Source organism: Rhinatrema bivittatum, chromosome 4 (assembly GCF_901001135.1).
Source record: "Rhinatrema bivittatum chromosome 4, aRhiBiv1.1, whole genome shotgun sequence".
Classification (NCBI taxonomy): domain Eukaryota; kingdom Metazoa; phylum Chordata; class Amphibia; order Gymnophiona; family Rhinatrematidae; genus Rhinatrema; species Rhinatrema bivittatum.
Genome location: NC_042618.1, coordinates 291107891 through 291129071, shown reverse-complemented (window position 1 = coordinate 291129071; position 21181 = coordinate 291107891). Strand labels below are relative to the sequence as shown.

At 43.3% G+C, this 21181-nt stretch overlaps 1 protein-coding gene across 2 annotated transcripts in view; it reads right to left on the bottom strand.

Annotated features, from left to right (window-relative positions):
- GOLT1B (golgi transport 1B) overlaps positions 1 to 21181 on the bottom strand; it is a 129623-nt gene that overhangs the window by 43383 nt on the left and 65059 nt on the right. The gene's annotated exons all lie outside the window — the stretch shown is intronic.

Sequence of the window (21181 nt, the reverse complement as noted above, 5' to 3'; positions counted from 1 at the left end):
CATGGACCCTATGTCTGGCCACTAGGTGTCACTGTTATATGATGGCTGGGCCTCCTACACTCGGGTATGTGAATGCTGCCTATGTGGCATCCTTAGACCCAGCAGGCCCGAGGAACAGAAGCCCTCTATGGGAACAAACCCAGGTTTTCTGCATGGCAATATACCACATTTGCTACCTGAACTATAAGGCTGGCCCAAATTTGTCTACTTCTTACTGTGTATTTTTTGTTTTCTCTCTAGTCCCCTTTCTTTGTTATAGGATCAAAATTCACTCCAGCCCCACAATCTTACCTTACAATAGGGCTGAATCTAATACTAAGTAATCTGGTAACTATCAGGTCATCTTTAGCAGTGAACCTTTGGCTCAAACTGTCTGCAGACACCATACACATCAGCCTGAAAATGCAAGAAGAGGCCTAGGACCCAAATTAGGATTGTCTACTTTGCAGTGTTTCTAGTATACCACTCAATAGAAATATTTTACTAACCTGAATGAATCCAGTCTAATTGTGAAACCAGTAGTGCCAATTGTCTAGGCTTCAACCTTAGTTGCTGTAACATTAACTCATATTTCATGTTTATGAGAAAAAAGTAACTGTTACAGTAATTAAAGCTGAAATTTAGACAACAGAAACTATCCTCATGAGTTTCATGTTTATGCTAATACAACAATTTTTCTATGTAAACTTACTTTTACAACCTCCCAAGTCAAGTAGGATGACCTGGGTGAGGAAATGAAAAAATAAATGGCTGAAGTAAAAAGAGTAAATGTCAGGATAATGACAGTAAGATTGGCTTTGAAGTTTGATATAGTGAGCTTGATTAATGCATATGCCTCACAAATGGGATACAGTGTCCAATAGAAAGAGGAGTTCTAATAAATTGCAGAGACAGTAGAAGGAAGTGACATCCTAACTGTGGGAATGGATCTAAAAGGACATATTAGAACAGACCAATGTTTAGATGAAGGTAGCATGATTATGATGAGAGAAATGCAGATGAAAATATCATGAGCAGGGATTCTATAATTTCTCCAGTGAATTTTAGGCAATTGCTAGGGTCAAAATGCACTTGCTATGTACTCCCTACTTTTGTCCTGACAATTTGTTTTGGAGGGGAGGAGAGAGTTGGCAAGTGCATGGCGAGTGTATTTCATCCCTAACAAGTACACAGCATTACCCCCAATGCTGCTGCAGAACCTCTCATTCTTCTCCAGTGTAGTCCATTCAACCTATGTCTTCATTCTGATTTCCCCAACCTCCTGTATCCCTCTTGTTCTCCTTCTTCACATCCCCTTTCTCCTCCAATCACACACAGGAGCAGTCTTCTTTTCTCCTCCAATCCCCTCTTAGCTGCTGCTCTCTCTCCCCCCCTGCAGCTGTCACTCTTTCTCTCTCCCCTCCTACCCTCATGCTTCTCTCCTCCCCCTCACTCTCTGCTCTTCTTCAAGATGCTTCTACCACCTCACTCTGCACCTCACTCTAATGCTTGGGTGCCAAGTAGGTCAAAGACTCTTCTACTGCCACCTGAGCCAGGCTCCTGATTGGGGATGAAGATGCTCCGCTCCTCTCCCAGCTCCCGGGCCCTCTGGCTAAAAATAAAAAAAGCATTCTCCCCATATGAGCAGCTGAGGTAATTTTCGAAACCCTGTGTTATGGGATTATTTTGCTTGAATCTGACTATTGATCAACTCAGACACAAACACAGACAGAATTGTCATAAGAATATAGAAAACTGATTTTCGCCCTGGTCAATTCAGAACCGGTTAACTTAAGTTACATTGTGCAGGCACACAGAACTGCCCCCAACATCTAATCCCCCACATAATTACTGCTTGCATATACTCCACTGCTTGCGTAATTACTTGTTGCTTGCACATCCCCCAAACAATTGCTTTAAAGTTTAACAGGCCTATTTGCTAACATCTAGAGCAGCAGAGAGTTGACTCTCACATATGCAGATGCTGTTGATTAGGACTGTGCCCATGAACAAAGGTCTGATGTGCTTAACTCGTGGCCCCAGAAAACCTTCGCTCCTGCTTCAAGCAGTTTGCTTATTCTCACTTTCTGCATCTGCTAGTGTTAGGATTTCTCATAAACAGTATAAAAGCAGACAAAACTGAAAATGATGAGATCATAAACATAGACCTCAGAGATGGCAGCACCAACAGATCTCTTGAGCCCTTGTGGCTAGAAATGTAAGCTCTGAATCCTTATATGTATATATTAGTCTTGGGAGAATTCTGCGCTACTGCGGAGCGCAGAATTTGCACAGAATTTCCCCCCTGCGCAGAATTGCCATTTTCTGCACAGAAAATGGCAGAAGAGACCCTGGCATGCCACGAATGGGGCACGCGAAAATGAAGGCCAAGGCGCGCCTTTCACGGCGAAGATGAAGGCCCCCATGTGCTGCGAAGTATGCTCCGCTTGCGGCAAAGATGAAGGCCCCGGTGATAGTGAATGTGTGTGTGTGAGAGGAGAGGGGTGTGAGAGAGGGGATGGTGAGAGAGAGAGAGTAGGGGGTAAGCAGGAGGGGGTGAGAGAGCATGGGAGGTGAGAGAGCAGGGGGGGGGAATGCTTGAGTGTGAGTGCCAGAGAGAGGGAGTCTGTATGAGGAGATTGTGAAGGAGTGTGTATGTGTGTGACAGATTGGGCCGTGTGTGTGTATGAAAAAGGGATCGTGCATATGTGAGGCTGCTAGACTGTGTGAAGGGCTTGTGCATGTGTGAAAGAGAGTCTGTGTGAAGGGGTGTGTGAGAGAGAAACATAGGTAGCCCATGTGAGGATGTATGTGTGAGAGAGAAAGGGAGCTTGTGTGGGCATGTATGCAAGAGAGAGGGACCCTGTATGAGGGCATGTGTGTGTGCGAGAGAGTGAAGGAGCCTGTACGATGGTGTGTGTATGTGTACTAGAGAGAGGGAGCATGTGTGTGAGAGAGGGAGGGACAGAGGGAGCCTGTGTGAGGGGCAGTACGGAGAACGGGGTCAAACTCTGGGACTGGTGATAGAGTGGAAGCGGTTAAGCCTAGAGGTGGAAGGGAGAGATACTGGCAGGTGGAGGAGTTGGGACCTGAGAGGGCAAAGTGGCCAGGGGAGTAGGGAGAGCGAGTGGAAGGGACACTCTTACAGTGAATTTCTAGGGAAATTCTGCATCTCTAAGTAATAACTTTTTTCTGTATTAATTTAAAATGTAATTACTTAAAGACAGTCATGTAAATTGTATTATTTTGACCAATATAAAGTTTGCAGAATTTTAAAGTTTTTGTGAGCAGAATTTTAAAGTTTTTGCATAGAATTCCCCAAGGAGTAATATATGTATATAATTGAGTAGCTGTTATTGTCTGCTCTCAGCCATTTAGTGTTATTTGTAAATTATTCCTATAAGCTAATAATAAATCCATTATTACTTTTACCTGGCACCGGGGTGTTTTAGTATTAAGGTAAGTCTTGTCAGATACTGATGCAAAAAGTGAGTGATCATTCTGGACCTGAAACACCCTAGTCCTGAGAGTGGCCTAATCACATAATCTAGTGCTTCTGAACGTATGGGGTCAATGTTAAAAAACCTTATAACTGGATACATTTAATCAGTTATCTTTGAATGAATATTCAGCTGCATTCACTAGGTAAATTATATGGTTGAATATCTGACTAAACCTACTTGTTCAAAATTTGAACAGGTAGATATCGGCTTGCTATTTGTGCAGCCAGATTTACCTAGCTATATTTAGCCAGTTAGCACTGAATACTGCACTAACTGGTTAAAAACAAATGCACCAGGGATGCCTCCAATTCGGCCCCCCCCTTTTTTTTTTTAACCTGGCTAAATTTGTAACTGTATAAATTTAGCTGGCTAAAGGGGCCATATTTTTAATTGGGTAAATTTTAGTTGGGTAAATCTTATTTTTAAATTTATATTCTGTCTTTCATGATTGGTCAGCCACTTCAAAGTGGATTATATTCAAGTACCACAGGTATTTTCCTGTCTTCAGAGGGCTTACATTCTAAGATTATACGTGAGACAATGGAAAGTGAAGTGAATTGCCCGAGATCGCAAGAAGTGTCAGCAAGCTTTAAACCCTGGCTTACCTGGTTCACAGCCTGCTGTGAACCAGGCTATTCCTCCATCTTTTGAATACTGGCCTCATACTTTAAGAAACAGGCATGACATTTGGTGACATATAGAAGCAGAAACACAGTCTTTGTGAAAAGACTGCTTGGGTGTGTCCTACTGGAAGATATTTTGCCACAATAAATCTAGGCACCACTCGGGGGTGTCCAGGTGATGACCTACTCTGTTTGCCAGGTCACTGTGCATCTCACCATGTATATAGCTCTCCATGAGAGACACATGTGACTCTTTGATGGCTCAGTTCTCCACTCTGACTGCTTCCAGATAAAAAATGTATAAGCTTTAACCCCAGTAGATTTATGTGTAAAGATGTTTCCTAAAAGAACCCCTCCAAGTGAGTCTGCCAGATCAGGCTGGATGAATCTCAGGTGAGTACAATTTACTGAGGAAAAACTTGGAAGGGTATTATCTTTGAACTCTTCCCTAACACAGATGCAAACCTCAAGTCTCTTTGTGGCTTCATTTGGTTGAGATTCCAAAGCCCATTGAGTTCTTCTACAACACAGATGTGATCCTGAAATCTTTGTGTGGCTCGATTCCATGAAGTCTTCAAAATCCATTGGGTCTGCCTCATATGGAAGTGTTTGACTGGAGTCACATGCACTATGGAGATAACCAAGAATCGCAACATGGACTAAACTGATATCTGGCGAGGCTGAATTTTCTCCCACCAGCATTATTTGTGGGGAGATAGACCATGGCCTGAGTCACATCTAGCAAAGCCATAATGACCTCCAAATGAGGTAATGGATCCAGATGAAATTTGGGGTAATTAATGAAGAACTCCAGCAACTTCAAGAGCCAGATGGTGACTAACTAATTCATTTGCCCCTGATGTGTTTTTGGAGGGGCTGAAGAAAAAACTGAGGCTATTTTCTGTGTAATTTATATTTCAATTGCTTTGCTTGAAATTTTGAAAATGATAACTTGTTTGCTCTGCAAATAACAGATGGAGATTAACAGCCAATCATATCTGATACTTCCGTAATGCCTAGTCTAAGTTGATCTAAAAGGAACGTTTAATCTGTATAATAATCAGTTATTTGCTTATTTAAAAATACAATATAGTATGAAATATATTCCAAAACAGGTTCTGAGAGAGAATTCTTATAGTGCTTTCATAAATATACTGCAAACATAAGAATACTATTATAGTGCGGTACAACCTAGGAAGAAGCTGCATCAAATTGTCTTAGAATCACAAAGTAATAATTGGATGGATAACCTGCAAGTTGAAATGACGGTAGTGGACATTACCTACTATTATACACAAGCACATACAATTTCAATGCATATGAATATTTAAAGAGATGCAATTGAAGATCTTCCATATGGACAATAGGTTTTATAGGATGGGATTTATGGAATCAGACGTTTGTACTTATGTTAGTGATAATAGAACGTTTATTCATAGTTTCTACTCTTGTAGCAAGATACATTGTTTTTGTCAGGAGGTGTATGGGGAAATACAGAGAATTTATAAAGTGAATGTGTCTGGTAATAGTGCAAGATTGTTGTGAGTGACATCAGCATGAGCTCTTCTTGCTGAGGTACAACTGACGCAACCCTGAGGACAGAGCCCCAAGGTTTGTGCCATCGGTGGGCGAACAAGTTTTTGCGCAGGTTCAAGACAAGGTTCAGGAGTCTATAGCAATAGTCAGATCCAAAGAGCAGGCGAAGACTGGAGACCAGACGAGGCTGAATGACCAGGCAAGACTGTGGCTGAGGCTGAAGACGAGGACAAGCTGAAGACTGTGGCTGAGGCTGAAGACGAGGACGAAGGCAGGCTGTAACCAAACAAAAATGACCTGATACTGAGGTGGTTCCTAGTTGCACAGCTGGGTTTTAAATACCTGGCTGTGTGACATCATAGGGAGGTGCCGAGAACATCGATCCCACCACAGGTCCTTCATAATTTGGCACGTGCACCTAAGAATGAGGTAGGAGTGGTGGCATTTTCCTGCTGTAAGCAGCTGCAGCATCTGACTGGCGGGGTTCAGGTGAGTGCAGCCATTCACAGGATATGAGTGGTAAATGTAATAGTACCCTCTCCTTTAAGCCCCCTCCCCAAGCCTAATCTTCAGCTTCTGGGAGACGTCAAAGGTAGATCTTTATCATCGGGGAACTCGGGGATTTCAAGATTATGATGAAGGGGTCTGTTTTTGGGGTTGAACAGAAGAAACTTCCGGAGACTTATCCTGTTCTACAGACAAAGGTCCTTTGAAGGGAGAAAAATAGTTCTTGCAGTCGTGTTGAATGAAGACAGCCTCTGTTATCTTGGCAGTGGCCTCTACCTGTTGGGTTTGTGGCATATTGTGGACTCTTGGTCAAAGTGGCAATGACTCCTCCCACAGGGAGGGGCCCCATGGGGAACCACAACGATAGGCTAGACTCTAGTAAGCAGACATTGAGGAAAGAAAGCTTTATTATACTGCTGTTGATGCGTTGAATCTTGCCCAAGGAATGGACAGTACTGTAATCCAGCGATAACACAGTAGCTCAGACAGACAGTCTCGGTAGTGATGGTCTCACCCAGATGTAGTAAGGTCTTGTAGTATTTCACAGCGTGGGATAGGCTGTGAACCTGAAGGGTGGAATGAGAAGAGCTGGAGCATAGTGATACTCACAGAGTAGCACTGCTGATAACTTCCTTCGGTAGTTGAATGAAGAGAGTGACCCGAGATCCGAGGTGCAGGATACCCTGGACAGAATAGGCCCTCAAGGAGCAAGTACCTAGGAGCACCAAGGGTTCCTGAAAGAAAGCAGACAGAACCCCCGAGGAGTGGGTGTCCTTAAGGTTAGGCAGATTAACCCCGGAGGACGAGTAGAAGCAAGAGGCCCCGGAGCAGCGGGTACCCAGAGCTTCCGTAGGCGCGAGATACCCCAGAGGTTAGTGAGGAATCCAAGCGAGCAGCTTAGAAGTGGTCAGAGTAGCAAAATCAAAGTCCTTGCTAACTCGTTGAATTCGAACGGAGCGGAGGTTTAAATACCCGGAGGTACTGACGTCATGCGGCCGCTCCAGAGGTTTCCGCCATGACATATTAAAAAACGAAGGTGAGGTACACTGGTATCATTAACTGTGGGGAGAAAACAAGATGGTGGAAAATTGTTCTCCTAACTAAACTCTTTATGGAGGTTTCCAGTTTCTTGGGACAATAGCTAACAAAATGTCCTTGAGCTGCACAATAAAGGCAGAGGCGTTTAAACTGTCTTCGCCTCTGTTTTTCATCCAGCGAGAGTCGTGTGCTGCCCAATTGTATGGGTTCTTCGATGGAAGCCATCCTCACAGGTTCTGGGGTGGACTCAAGTGTTCAATGGCTTAGAAGCCATAGGAATGGTTCTGTGGGAGTCCTTCCTCTCTCGAACTTAATCCTGGAATCTCAAATCTATCTGAATGGCCAAAGCAATAAGTACTTCTAGGGACAGCGGAAGGTCCCGAGCTGCCAATTTGTGCTTTATTTTTCCCAATAGTCTTTCCCAAAAAATGGCGATTTGGTGGTCTTCGCGCCAGCCAAACTCAAAAGCTAGAGTACGAAATTCCACCGCATACTCGCTAACAGTGCAAGTGCCTTGGAGAATGTGAAGAAGTTCTGTGGCTGTGGATGAGACACACCTGGGTTAGTCAAAAATCAGACAAAATTATTGTATTAAGTTATCCAAATTCCTGAGAAGAAAGTCATCCTGTTCCCACAAGGGAGAAGCCCAGGCAAGAGCAGGACCGTCCAACAGGGAAAAGATATACGTAATTTCAATACGATCAGAAAAAAATGCGCAGGCTGTAGCTCAAAATGCATCTTGTAAATGTTGAAGAACCCTCTGCACCCCTTAGGGCCACCACTGTACCTTGGAGGTGGTGGGAGCTGTAACATGGGCTCCCCGGTCGAAATGGGTACCGTTGTGGGATTCACCAGAATTGGCTCAGAGGCTGGTCCTGGAAGTTGAGTTTGTAATGTGTCCAAACGCTGAGAAAAGATCAGTAGAAAACCATTTAGTTGATCAAGCTGCTGCTGGGCCTCTTGCATGAACATATTGAGGAGACCATGCAGTTGTCTTGTGCTCCTACATTTGGGTGGCCAAAGCAGCAATGGCCTGTTGTGGAGACGCGTTTCAGTATTCTGTTGTGAGCAACATGAGCGTGAGCTTCTCTTGCAGAGGCACAATTGATGCAACCCTGAGGGCTGAGCCTCAAGGTTTACATAGGAACATAGTAATGACGGCAGAAAAAGGCCAAAATGGTCCATCCAGTCTGCACAGCAAGCTTCCCAAGGCAGCAAATGCCGCTCCGTGTAGCTTACCCCCACGTTTCTTTTACGGGTATAACTGCCACTTCGTGCAGGTTACCCCCATGATTCTGTTAAGGGTAGTAAGTACTGCTCCATGCAGGTTACCGCCAATATTTTTTATTCATTCCCATCCTCTAGCCTTTAGGGATCCACAGTGTTTATCCCATTCCCCTTTGAAATACTTCACAGTTTTAGTCTTCACCACTTCCTCCGGAAGGGCATTCCAGGGATCCACAACCCTTCTCAGTGAAGAAATATTTCCTGACATTGGTTCTAAGTCTTCCTCCCTGGAGTTTGAAATCATGACCCCTAGTTCTACTAAATTCTTACCAATGGAAAAGGTTTGTTGTTGACCATGGATCATTAAAACCTTTCAAGAAAGTCTGTATCATATCACCCCATTCCTCCTCTCCTCCAGGGTATACATATTCAGGTTCTTCAATCTCTCTTCATAAGTCATTCGATGGAGACCAACTACCATTTTGGTCGCCCTTCTCTGGACCGCCTCCATCCTGTCTCTGTCCCTTTTGAGATACGGTCTCCAGAACTGAACACAGTATTCCAGGTGAGGCCCAGCCAAAGACCTGTACAAGGTGATTATCACTTCCCTTTTCTTACTAGATATTCCTTTCTCTATGCAGCCTAGCATTCTTCTGGCTTTAGCTATCGCCGTGTCACATTGCTCCATCGACTTCAGGTCATTAGACACTATCACCTCAAGTTCTTTCTCCTGCTCTGTACACATCAGTCCTTCACCCCCCAACACATACAGTTCTTTCGGATTACCACACCCCAGATGCATGACTCTGCACTTCTTACATAGAAACATAGAAATGACGGCAGAAAAAGACCAATCGGCCCATCCAGTCTGCCCAGCAAGCTCCCACACTTATTTTCCCATACTTATGTGTTTCACCAACCACCAATTTCAGGGCCCTTGTTGATAACTGTTTGATTCAAGTTTCCTGCCATCCATGCAGAGAGTAATGTTGGAGTTGCATCAAAGGTCAGCATAAGGCTTAATGGTTAAGGGTGGTAACCGCCGCATCAAGCAAGTTACCCCGATGCTTGTTTACCCAGACTGCACAGATCATTGCCTTGTTGGATGTTGTCTGAATGTAAATCCTGTTTTCCACATTTCCCACTGCCGTTGAAGAAGTGAGCAACGCTGTATATGCATTCAAAGTGATGTATCAGGCTTAATTGGTTTAGGGCAGTAACCACTGTAATAAGCAAGCTACCCCCATGCTTATTTGTTTATCCAGATTGTGGTTCAGTCCTTGTTGGTTGTTGACTGAATGCAAATCCTCTTTTCCACATTTCCCCTTGCTGTTGAAGCAGAGAGCAATGTTGGAGTTGCATTAACCTTGCGAAGGCTTATTGAGAAAGGGTAGTAATCACCAGGTAGTAGCCTCCACTCCAGTAATCCACCTCTATGACTCTTTTCTTCATTCCCATCCTCTAGCCTTTATGGATCCATGGTTTTGGTCTTCACCACTTCCTCCGGAAGGGCATTCCAGGCATCATATATTCGACCACTCTTCCAGCTTCCTTAAATCCAGTCTCATTCTCTCTACTCCTTCCAGTGTGTCCACTCTGTTACAGATCCTAGTATCATCTACAAATAGACAAACTTTACCTTCTATCCGCTTAACACCATTCTCTCTTCAAAGTAGGTTCCATTTACCATCACCTGTTGTCTTCTATCCATCAACCAGTTTGTAATCTACACCATCACCTTGGAGCTCACGTGCAAGCTTCTCATTTTGTTGATGAGTCTTCTATGTGGAACCGTATCAAAGGCTTTACTAAAATCAAATAAATTACATTGAGCGCTCTTCCCTGATCCAGTTCTCTAGTCACCCAATCAAAGAAATCAATTAGATTCGTCTGACAGGTCCTTCCATTGGTGAATCCATGCTGATCCGAAATCAGAGCGGCCTCGGAGGGAACTTTCCTTCCACCCCCCCACACCTCCCCACACCCTTCCCCTAACTAACCCGCCCCCCGGCCCTAACTAATTCCTCCCCTACCTTTATCGCGAAAGTTATGCCTGCTTCTTTTGCTTTTATTACATCAGCCACCTCCTTTATGAATCAGATTGGTTTCTTATTTTTCTTTCTTTTGTTTACTTTTCTAACATATAGATTTGTTGCTTTTATAATTGCTCCTTTTAGTTTAGCCCACTGTTGTTCGACCTCTCCTATTTTCTCCCAGGCTTCAAGTTCTTCTTCCAGATATTTACCCATTTCTACAAAGTCTGTTTTTTGAAGTTCAAAACTCGGGTCTTTGTGTGACTTCTCCAGATCCTATTTGCAATATCAAACCATACTGTTTGATGATCACTGGTGCTGAGGTGGGCACCCACCTGGACATTATTTATTTTATTTATTTAAAAACATTTCTATACTGTCGCTAAGTTATATACCATCGCAACAGTTTACAAATAGGCACATAGACTAAGACATTATCCCCATTATAGAAACATAGAAACATAGAAATGACGGCAGAAGAAGACCAAACGGCCCATCCAGTCTGCCCAGCAAGCTTCACATTTTTTTCTCATACTTATCTGTTTCTCTTAGCTCTTTGGTTCTATTTCCCTTCCACCCCCACCATTAATGTAGAGAGCAGTGATGGAGCTGCAACCAAGTGAAATATCAAGCTTGATTAGTTAGGGGTAGTAGGGGTAGTAACCGCCGCAATAAGCAAGCTACACCCATGTTTATTTGTTTTACCCAGACTGTGTTATTCAGCCCTTATTAGTGAGCACTAGGTCAAGTATAACTCCCTCCCTCATGGGTTCCATTACCATTTGTTTGAACAGAGCCCCTTGCAGGGCATCCACTATCTCTCTACTTCTGTTAGACTCTGCAGAAGGGATTCTCCAGTCCACGTCCAGCAGATTAAAGTCACCAACAATCAACACTTCCCCCTTCTTTCCCACCTTTTTAATGTCTTTGATCAGATCTCTGTCTAGTTCTTTCATTTGAGACTGAGGCCTGTACACCCCTCCAGTAAAAATGTATGCTGTCGTGGGCAAACAAGTCTTTTCATGGGCCAGACTATGATAAGGTCCAGGAATCTATAACAATGGTTAGATCTGAAGAGCAGGCGAAGCTGGAGACCAGATGAGGCTGAAGGACTAGGCAAGACTGAGGCTAAATACAAAACGGGCTGAAGATTGTGGCTGAGGTTGAAAATGAGGACGAGATGAAGACTGAGGCTGAGACTGAAGACAAAGATGAAGACAGACTGAAGACTGGCTTGGATGAAGGCAGGCTGTAACCAAACAAGGCAACCTGATATTGAGGCAGTTCCTAGTTGCACGGCCGGAGTTTAAATTCCTGGCTGTGTGACTTCAACGGGAGGCACAGAGAGCATGGATTCCAGCCGCGGGTCCTTCATAACCTGGCATGCGCCTAACACGGTTGGAGCAATGATGTTTCCCTGCCATGAGGATTGGCAGCATGTGAGTGGCAGGGTTTGGTTAAGTGCAATTGCTCGTGGGACTATCCCATGAGCTATAAAGATAACAAAGAGGACTGTTGGGTTTAAGAATAATGGAAAATAATGTACAAAAGAACAATAAATGCTTAATTGTCTTGGCCTTAATGGTAGCTACGAAACGTATAGGGTCATTCCATATCAAGTGGACAAGGGGTTCATGCTCAACCTCCTCAAAATCAAACAAAAGTTTGCATGGATGTTCTCTAGTGTCTCAAACAAAGTCAAATTAAATTTTTCACCTGGATCTCCATTGGTTGGACAGCTAGAGGCAGTTGAATGGAGGTTATTTCTGAGTATCATTCTCCTTGCAACCTAAAATGGCCATTTTGTCTAGGTGCTGCAGCCCAACACCTCTTAGGGGCCTGAAATTTAGTAGATTAGCAGGCGTTAATAGCTGAGTGCATTGAAAAGCAGCACAGAAAAGCAGAAAAAACTGCTTTTCTGTACTTCTTTTAAAAGTTTTAAAAAAAAAAAACCCCACTCAGCCAGCTTCATTAAGAAGACAGACGCCGATATGCTCGCGTCTGTGTTCATAACCGGCAGATCGCGACCCCCTAATTATAATATAGCATGGCGCCCCCTTGCGGGAACTGACCTTTCAGCGCCCGCTTTCCGGGCTTTTATTTTTGCATCAGCCCCTCCATGAATTTTTGTGAAATCAGCAGTTTAAGTAATTCTCGTATATAGTGTCTTGCCTTTTCTTGTTTTGTGCTTAAATAAGAGCTTAGAAACCTGTGGCTGGTACCTTGTCTGGCTGTCTGGAGTGGCCCCTAGGTGATGGAGTTGTCAATTTTGGCTCAGCCACCACTGACCATGCAAGGTAACTAATCAGCATATAAAGCTTTGCACTGACTTTTTTGACTAATTTATGAAAATATGTCTAAACAAATGTGTTAAAAGGTAAAAGTGTGGTAAGCACAGTAAATTGAGTCGCATTGTAAAATTTTACATCTCTAGCTCATTTGCATGTTTTACAGTTGGGTGCCAAAAGATGGCTCTTTTTAACAAAATGCATTCACACATGCAAATGTTTGTTTTTGGGACTGTAATTCTGAGCAAAGCAAGGCTGGGTCCAAGACGAAACAGGGTGACTTTTGTAGCAAAAAGGTGCTCTTTCAAATGATATCAGAAAGAAAAAAATTAAGAACTACACAGTAGAGATATTTACAACAAAAAAAATGGCAAACATTTGCATAAAAAGGTAAATTATCTTTATGTAACTATATCTTTGCTTGCAGTTGGCTGAAAAGCCTCCTAGGAATTAGACAGTGCTGGGAAGGAGCTGGCTGTCATGGTACATGTGGGCACCAACGACATAGGAAAATGTGGGAGGGAGGTTCTGGAAATCAAATTTAGGATCTAAGGTTGAAAGATGAAATCCAGAACCTCCAGGGTAGCATTCTCTGAAATGCTCCCTGTTCCACGCACAAGTCCCCAGAGGCAGGCACAGCTCCGGAATCTCAATGCGTGGAAGAGATGATGGTGCAAGGAAGAGGGTTTCAGTTTTGTAAGGAACTGGGGAACCTTTTGGGGAAGGGGGGAGTCTTTTCCGAAGGGATGGGCTCCACCTTAACCAGGGTGGAACCAGGCTGCTGGCATTAACTTTTAAAAAGGAGATAGAGCAGCTTTTAAACTCGAACAAAGGGGAAAGCTGATAGTTTATCGCACAAGGTTCCTTTATAATGTTCATATCTGAATCGGTTTTATAAGCAGCGTCCCGTCCCCCCTTTTTTTGGCGGCTTGTGCGATAAATTAAAAAAAGTCCAGTCAATAAATTTAAAGCAATAAGAATGTTAGAAATAGTGAGAATGTTTGTTCTGACACATGGTTTAAAGACCATGTTGTATTGTGCCTCAAATTAATAAAAAAGTTTTGCTTTTTGTTAAAAATGATGGTCACTGTAATACCGCTCACAATGCAGTGTGTCTTTCTAATTCCAAGATAAGGTAAGTACTGTATTTTTTACATTAATCATATTCTTTTTTTAATTATTATGTTGGCTTGACTCCTTTGTGAGTTGTCATATTTGAATTGGTTTTTATAAGCGGTGCCTCTTCTATTATTATTAATTTTTTTTTTTTTTTTTTTTATAGGCAGTGCCTTTTCTATCATTTTTTCGTTACTGAATTTACACACTGTCAGTTACTTATGAATAAATTTAAATTTTGAAAATAATTAATCTAATAACGTTTTTTTCAAAATACACTTTAAGGTTGTGTTTAATTGTATTCTCAAACAAGATTGACATACAACAATGATAACCATCTTTATCAATATAAGGTCTGATTAGACTGTTTTGGATATGCAAACTGTGTTTATTTAAACACATCTTTTACTATATATAGGTTATATATATTTTGAGTCATACCCAGTCACTTTTAATTTAACAATACATATTTTTAAAAAAATACCTACCCACATAACAAATTGTTTTACAGACAGGCACCTATTGTAAATGCTTCACTGACCATTAGTGTGAGTTAAATATTGCTGATACACGAACAAGCTGTGCTTGAGTCCTGAATAGAAAGGAAATTATATTAAAAAAACTTTTTGATAACAAACACTGAAAAACAACTATACCCCATTGCTGCCAGGGTTGCCGCCTCAATATGCATCCTTTCAAGATGTATTTTCCAAAGAAGCCACAGACATGCTGCCTGCACACAGATCCTACGACTGCGCCATCAATTTGATGCCTAACACAGAACCACCCAAAGGAAGGGTTTACCCTCTTTCCGTAGTAGAGAATAAAGCTATGTCTAAGTACATATAGGAGAAACGTCAGAAAGGCTTCATAAGACCCTCCATGTCTCCTACTGGCGCAGGCTTCTTCTTCGTGGGGAAGGAGGACAGAACATTACATCCATGCATTGACTACAGAGGTCTAAACGAGATCACTGTAAAGGACCGCTATACCCCTTACCACTGCATCCTCGAAAACCAAGCTCAGGTAGGGGGTCTGAAGGGGGGGGGGAATTGTTGCATCCGGTCTCAGATGGCTTCAACCTCTGTGCCTCACCTTTCTCTCTGCTCTCCCCGCTAGCCTTGGGAAGATGGCTACCACAGCGTCCGCATGCCGCTCTCTCCGGCATCCCCAGAACGGCAATGGTAAGGCAATCCGCCATGTTTCTCCTGAGGGCCTCCTAGGGTGCGCGCGTGCACGCCACCCACGTCTTTATCCACGTAATGGCAGGAACCTCGGGGGCGGCCCCCTCGAGTGACGTCACACCATCCGGGTATTTAGCCTGCCCTTTGTTTGCTGACAAATCGAGTTAGCAAGGATAGGACTTATCTGGTCTAAACTACTCTGCCGCTTCCCTGCTGCCGCTGGAAGCTCTCTCTACCTTTCGGGGTATTTCTCTAACCTGGGTACTCACTGCACGGGGGCCCTTTGCTTTCTTTCAGGTGTCTATCAGGGATCAGGTACTCGCTCCTCGAAGGCCTGCTCTCCCTGCCTCGGTGCCTGTATTCAACTACTTCTGCCTGTTGGGATCTCCATCTATACAGCTACCAACTTAGTGAGTAATTTAACATTGTCAGTCTGTCTCATCTACAGATCAGCACTGGGAACCTGCATCCTGTACTCCCTATACTATCATTGCGAGACGGGTCTCCTCTGCCGAGGGCCCCTGGACTGCTACAACTGGATCACCTCATTACTGCCACCTCTGGTGGTATCATTCTGCTGTATAATAAAAGACAAATTTCTGTGATTGCGTGTCTAGAGTCTAGCCTAGTACTGTGGTTCCTCACAGGGCTCCTCCCCGTGGGAGTGGTCATCACCACAGTACCCAAGAATCCACTCCAACACCTCAAAACCATAACAGATTGGTGTTTACTAAGACCATAACATAGGAGGTCTAGGAAAGGCCATGAAAATGGGCTATGCTAACTAAATGTTTATTTAGACTATTGAATTGGTTTGAAGAATGGACCATGCTAGCTTAAAGAGGTTTACTCAAACCATTGTAAAGGGTGGCTACGCTTATTAAAAAAAAAAAAAAAAAAAAAAAGACAAGACAGTTTTATCAAGTTAATCTGTCTCATTACGGTTTTGGGCTAGCCCCACAGAATTCACAGGCTTATAAGGAGAGAGGTGAAGACAGTGACGAGCTTGCATAGAATCATCAAGAAACTTAAAAATGGGACAGTGCTATACCAGGGTACAAATTATATCACAATGATATGGTGGATCAACTCATGAAGGGGGGGGGGTGTGTGCTTTCTGTTAGGGATGGTATAAAGTCCAATAGGATCAATTTCCTGCAGGAGATTAAATACATAGTACAATCTTTATGGGTGGTAATCCATGTGTGATGGGGAAGAGTCTAGTGGTGGGAGTATATTACCATCCAATTGTCCAAAATAATGGACCATGAAATGCTAAAAGAAATCAGGAAAGCTAACAAATTTGCTAGCACAGTAATAACAGAAGACTTCAATTACCCATATATTGACTGGATAAATGTATCATCAGGACATGCTAGGGAGGTAACATTTCTAGATGAAAGAAATGACTGCTTCATGAAGCTTTGGCCCGAGTTGTGTCTAGTAGAGCTCCAACTGAAGTGACAGGCTAAGTTGAGTCTTGGGGTAATTGATGAGGAATCCTAGTAATTCCAACATCTGGATGGTCATGTACAAGGACTCCTTGGCTCCTGACAGATATGTGCTGTTGACCAACCAATTGTTCAAATAGGGAAACATGTACACCCCCAGCCTACACAGGTGTGCTACCACCACGACCAAGCATTTTGTGAAAGCACACAACAGATGCAAGCCCAAACAGCATAAAGCAGTACTAGAGATGCTGGTTTCCCACAATAAATCTGAAATACTTCCTGTGACCTGGAAATATCTTGATGTGAGTGTAGGCATCTATAGATCAAAAGAGCATAGCCAGTCCCATTTTTGCAGAAAGGGGATCAAGGTGCCCAAGGAAATCCTTAACTTTTCTCTTTTGATGAACTTGTTCAAGACCCTTAGTTCTAGGATGGGACGAGTCCCCCTGTTTTCTTTGGAATCAGGAAGTACCTGAAGTAGAATCTCCGACCTCTCTGCCCTGGTGGAATGGTCTTGACCGCTGTGGTCAATAAGAAGGAGGAGAGTTCCATGAACAGCATTTCCTGATGGACTTGGAGGGCGATTTGGTGGGGCAAACAATAGGTTTAATCTGTACCTACTCTGGACATAGGACTCACTTGTCTCGGGTTGTACTGGGCCACCGATTCAAAGAGAACTGCAGCTTACCTTCGACTTGGAGATCCTCTGGCATGGGTACTGGGATCTTGGCTACGCTTTCTGCAGTCTGGTCAAAACCATGTTCTGGGTATTGGCTGAGACGCTGTTTGTGGCTTAAGTGCTCTGCTGCCTAGGATGGTTGAGAGAGTCCTGCTGAATGTGGGACTGAGGGATCAGTGGATAGTACTTCCTAAGGCAAAAGAAGTGCTTCCTCTGGCCTGACCCTGGATACCTTCTAGAAGAGGAGGGCAAGTCTGGAGTAGGAGTGGAGAGCTGCTGGAGCATTGCACAATAATCACCTATTTATACCACAGCATTCTTAAAATGATCTCTGAAGAGATTCTCCCCAGTGCATGGTACATCAAGTCACTTCTGCATTTCTGGATGGACATCAGAGACACACAGCCAGGCAAATTTACATGCCTCTATCCTATGGTAGAGACTCTTGATGCCGCTTCAGAAACATTGTAGGTCGACCAAATTCTGTGTTTTCTACACTCCAGACCCTTGGTCACCAGTGACTGGAGGGAGTCATGCTGCCTCTTAGTAAGTTGCCTGACTACCTCCTACACCTGCTTTAGAATGACCTGCTTATACTAGCTTATGAAGAGCTGGGAGGCTGTTAAGTGGGCAATAAGCATTGTATCCTGAAATTCTTCCTCCCAAGAATATCCATGGCTCAAGGATTCCTTCCCAGCCGTATTAAGGAACTGGTCCTAGAACACTTGACCTTCTTGAGAGCGGATTTGACCACCATAGACTGGTATAGTAGCTAGTGCTTGTCGAATCCAGTAGCCTTTCAGATGAGATAAATTGCGTCAATCTTCTTGTTTAAGGGAACTAATGAAAAGGGGACTCTCTCACATCCTTAACAGCAACTCCTGGGACTGCCATGATCTCCTTAGGAGGCTCCAGGTGCTGCAGTATATCCAGCATCTTGTGTCTGGAATCTTCCTCCATCTGCAAAGTAAATGGGGTGGCTTCTTCCATCAACTGCACAAACCCTGTGAAGGAGAAGTCCTTAGATAGGGACTTCCTTCTCTCTGGTGGAGGTGACTAATCAACGGGGAGATCCACTGATACTTCATCATCAGAACCATCATTTGAGTCCCAGTACCCCTAAGAGTATGAGGATGCCAACCCACTATGTCTATCAAGAGAGGGATCCCTGGGCACTCTGTCCCGGGCCAGTGGGACCTAGACCATGACGACTCCAGTTCTCCCAGGGGGGCTTCCTCTCCCGAATAAACTAGAATAACCACTGAGTAGGCTGTTGCCATCTCCGATGCCCCTCAGAGCATCAGCAAGGCAACATGTACAGACACCAATGCCTGTATTGGTAAAGTACCAACAAGCACGTGTGAGGAATCTAGCAGTGGCTCAAGAACTGACGATGCCTTAGAACCAAGTCTTTGTAGCACCTTTTTCATGGCTAACAGAAGGACTAGGGGGCATTCCATGAAGTTAGCAAGTAGCACATTTAAGACTAATCGGAGAAAATTCTTTTACACTCAATGCAAAATAAAAGCTCTGGAATTTGTTGCCAGAGGATGTGGTTAGTGCAGTTAGTGTAGCTGGGTTTAAAAAAGGTTTGGATAAGTTCTTGGAGGAGAAGTCCATTAACAGCTATTAATCAGATGAACTTAGGGAATAGCCACTGCTATTAATTGTATTAGTAGCATGGGATCTTCTTTGTGTTTGGGTAATTGCCAGGTTCTCATGGCCTGGTTTGGCCTCTGTTGGAAACAGGATGCTGGGCATGATGGACCCTTGGTCTGACCCAGCATGGCAATTTCTTATGTTCTTAATCTCTCACTGATGCCAACACCAAATGGGACACAAACTCAAAAATCACCACCTCCTTTTTGATTCCCATGAACACTATGAAATGTTGTGGTCCTTTAGTTATTAATTATCTCAAAAAAAATTTTAATGAAAGAAAAACATTTTTTAAGGAAGGAGTGGAAAGTTTCATACATGATTTTATGCCATTACCACCTGGTAATATGCTTTCAGTCTATAGTCATAAACGATCCACCTCCGACCTTTATTTTTTTATATATATTTATATTGGTGTGTTAATCACTCTTTTTTTTTTTTTTTTTTTAAAGTCCAAGGACTGTCTTGAATTCAATTACTTTTTTCTCAAAAGCTATTTATCCATATATTACACTCATTGAATTGTGTTGTTACATTAGCAACACAACTTGATCACCTACTGTGCAAACTCTCTTCCAATATAGCTCTTAACCCGGATCAACCAAGACACTTGAAAACAGACTTATCTTAAACTCTGTTGCCGTCCACCCAACAAGGCCTCGTTTCAGACCTGATGATCTTTCCTCAGGGGATGTCTGCCTGGTTCATGTTGTGAGAATTACAACCCATTGCTTTTTGCGCTATTTTCTCTTCGCTGTCTCTGCTGTTAGCTCGAGTGTTTGTATCTTCAGTTTCAAAATGCTCTAGACTTGCACACATTTGCTGACGTATTTATACTCCACCTCATGCTTCAAGTGGGAGGCAGGAAAAGTGGCCATGTCCTGTTCTGAATTGAGAGGAGGATAGGTAATAACTGCACACCATGCTGAGATTTCTTGTTTCAGTGAGAGGCATGATGGAGAGCTTGAAGTGAACATTTAAATCCACTCTAACCCTGGAAAAACAATCTCTGTGAATATTTTAGACCATCATACTAGGCGTCATCAAGGTGATATATTTAAACATCCACACAATTTTCTGCCTTATATTTAATCATAGGTCTAACACAAGTGTCCACATTCGGCAGTGTTCCAGTGACAACTCTATAATTTTATTTTTTCTTATGCATTTAAATAATCCTCAATCTCGTATGGATCCAAATGTATCCAACACACAAGTGTTGGATACATTTGGATCCATACAAGATAAGAGCTATTTTGACTCATTTTTTAGATTGAGGATTATGATGGTCTAAAATATTCACAGAGATTGTTTTTCCGGGGTTAGAGTGGATTTTAAGTGTTCACATTATCTGATTTCCACTCACCATAATTCTACTTTCGGGATTACTTTAGGTAGCGGGCTTGAAGTGAAGCCAGTCCCGCAAAAAAATGTAAAACATGAAGTTGTACAAAGATCGATTTACTTTCTACATGGTGGCAAAAGCACCAATTTCACCAATGCGAACCTTAAATGTGTCTGTTATCAAACTGACTTGGAGAGATGTAGAAGCTACTCAAGCAGCTTTCATGTGAAACAGGAGAAAGGAACCAAGTCCTTTCCTGAACCCAATGCCGAGACAGTGTAGCAGACTCAGATCCTAGTGATCAGCGTTAGAGAATCTCCAAACCTGACAAGATCCTAATGGATGTCCTCAAGATTGGGAACCAAAACTATCTTGGCTCATAGAAAGGTACGAGGATCATGGTCCCCATTTTTTTCCTGAGTTTTCATAAGTCTTGCAAGCAAAGGAACTAGAAGATAGGTATACAAAAGCCCTGGCTCCAGTCTAGGGCAAGGATATCTGAGGCAAGGTGCCACGTTCCCTTTTGCTGTAACAGACGTTTGGGAACCTATTAGCGGAACCAAAGCTACCATAAGGTGCTGTACCCATGGGATATCCAGTCTTTAGCTCCCCTCTCTAGGGATCATTTGAGGGGGTTCCAAGATCCAACACGGTCTGTCCACCAGGACAGCCTCTCCATTCCTAAGGTATAGGATGGATTCAGGGTCATACTCACAGGAGATACATTCTTGTATTCCTTGCTTGCTGATGCAGAAGATAGGAACTTTAATATCTATTTGGATGGCTACTCCCGAGCAATCACATGGTGGAAGAAGTGGGATCTCCTGGTATAAAGCAGGAAGCAGAGTGCACATAAGAAGAAACAAATAAAACCCAATATACACAAGTTTTTTCCTGGGGCCTGGCTGCAGGGACAGCCAGAGACTCCAGCAGAGCAGGCCAAGGGGGCTAGCCCTGCCTGAAGCAGATAGGAAATAAATAGTAAGGGCCGGACAGGCCAGAAAGAACAG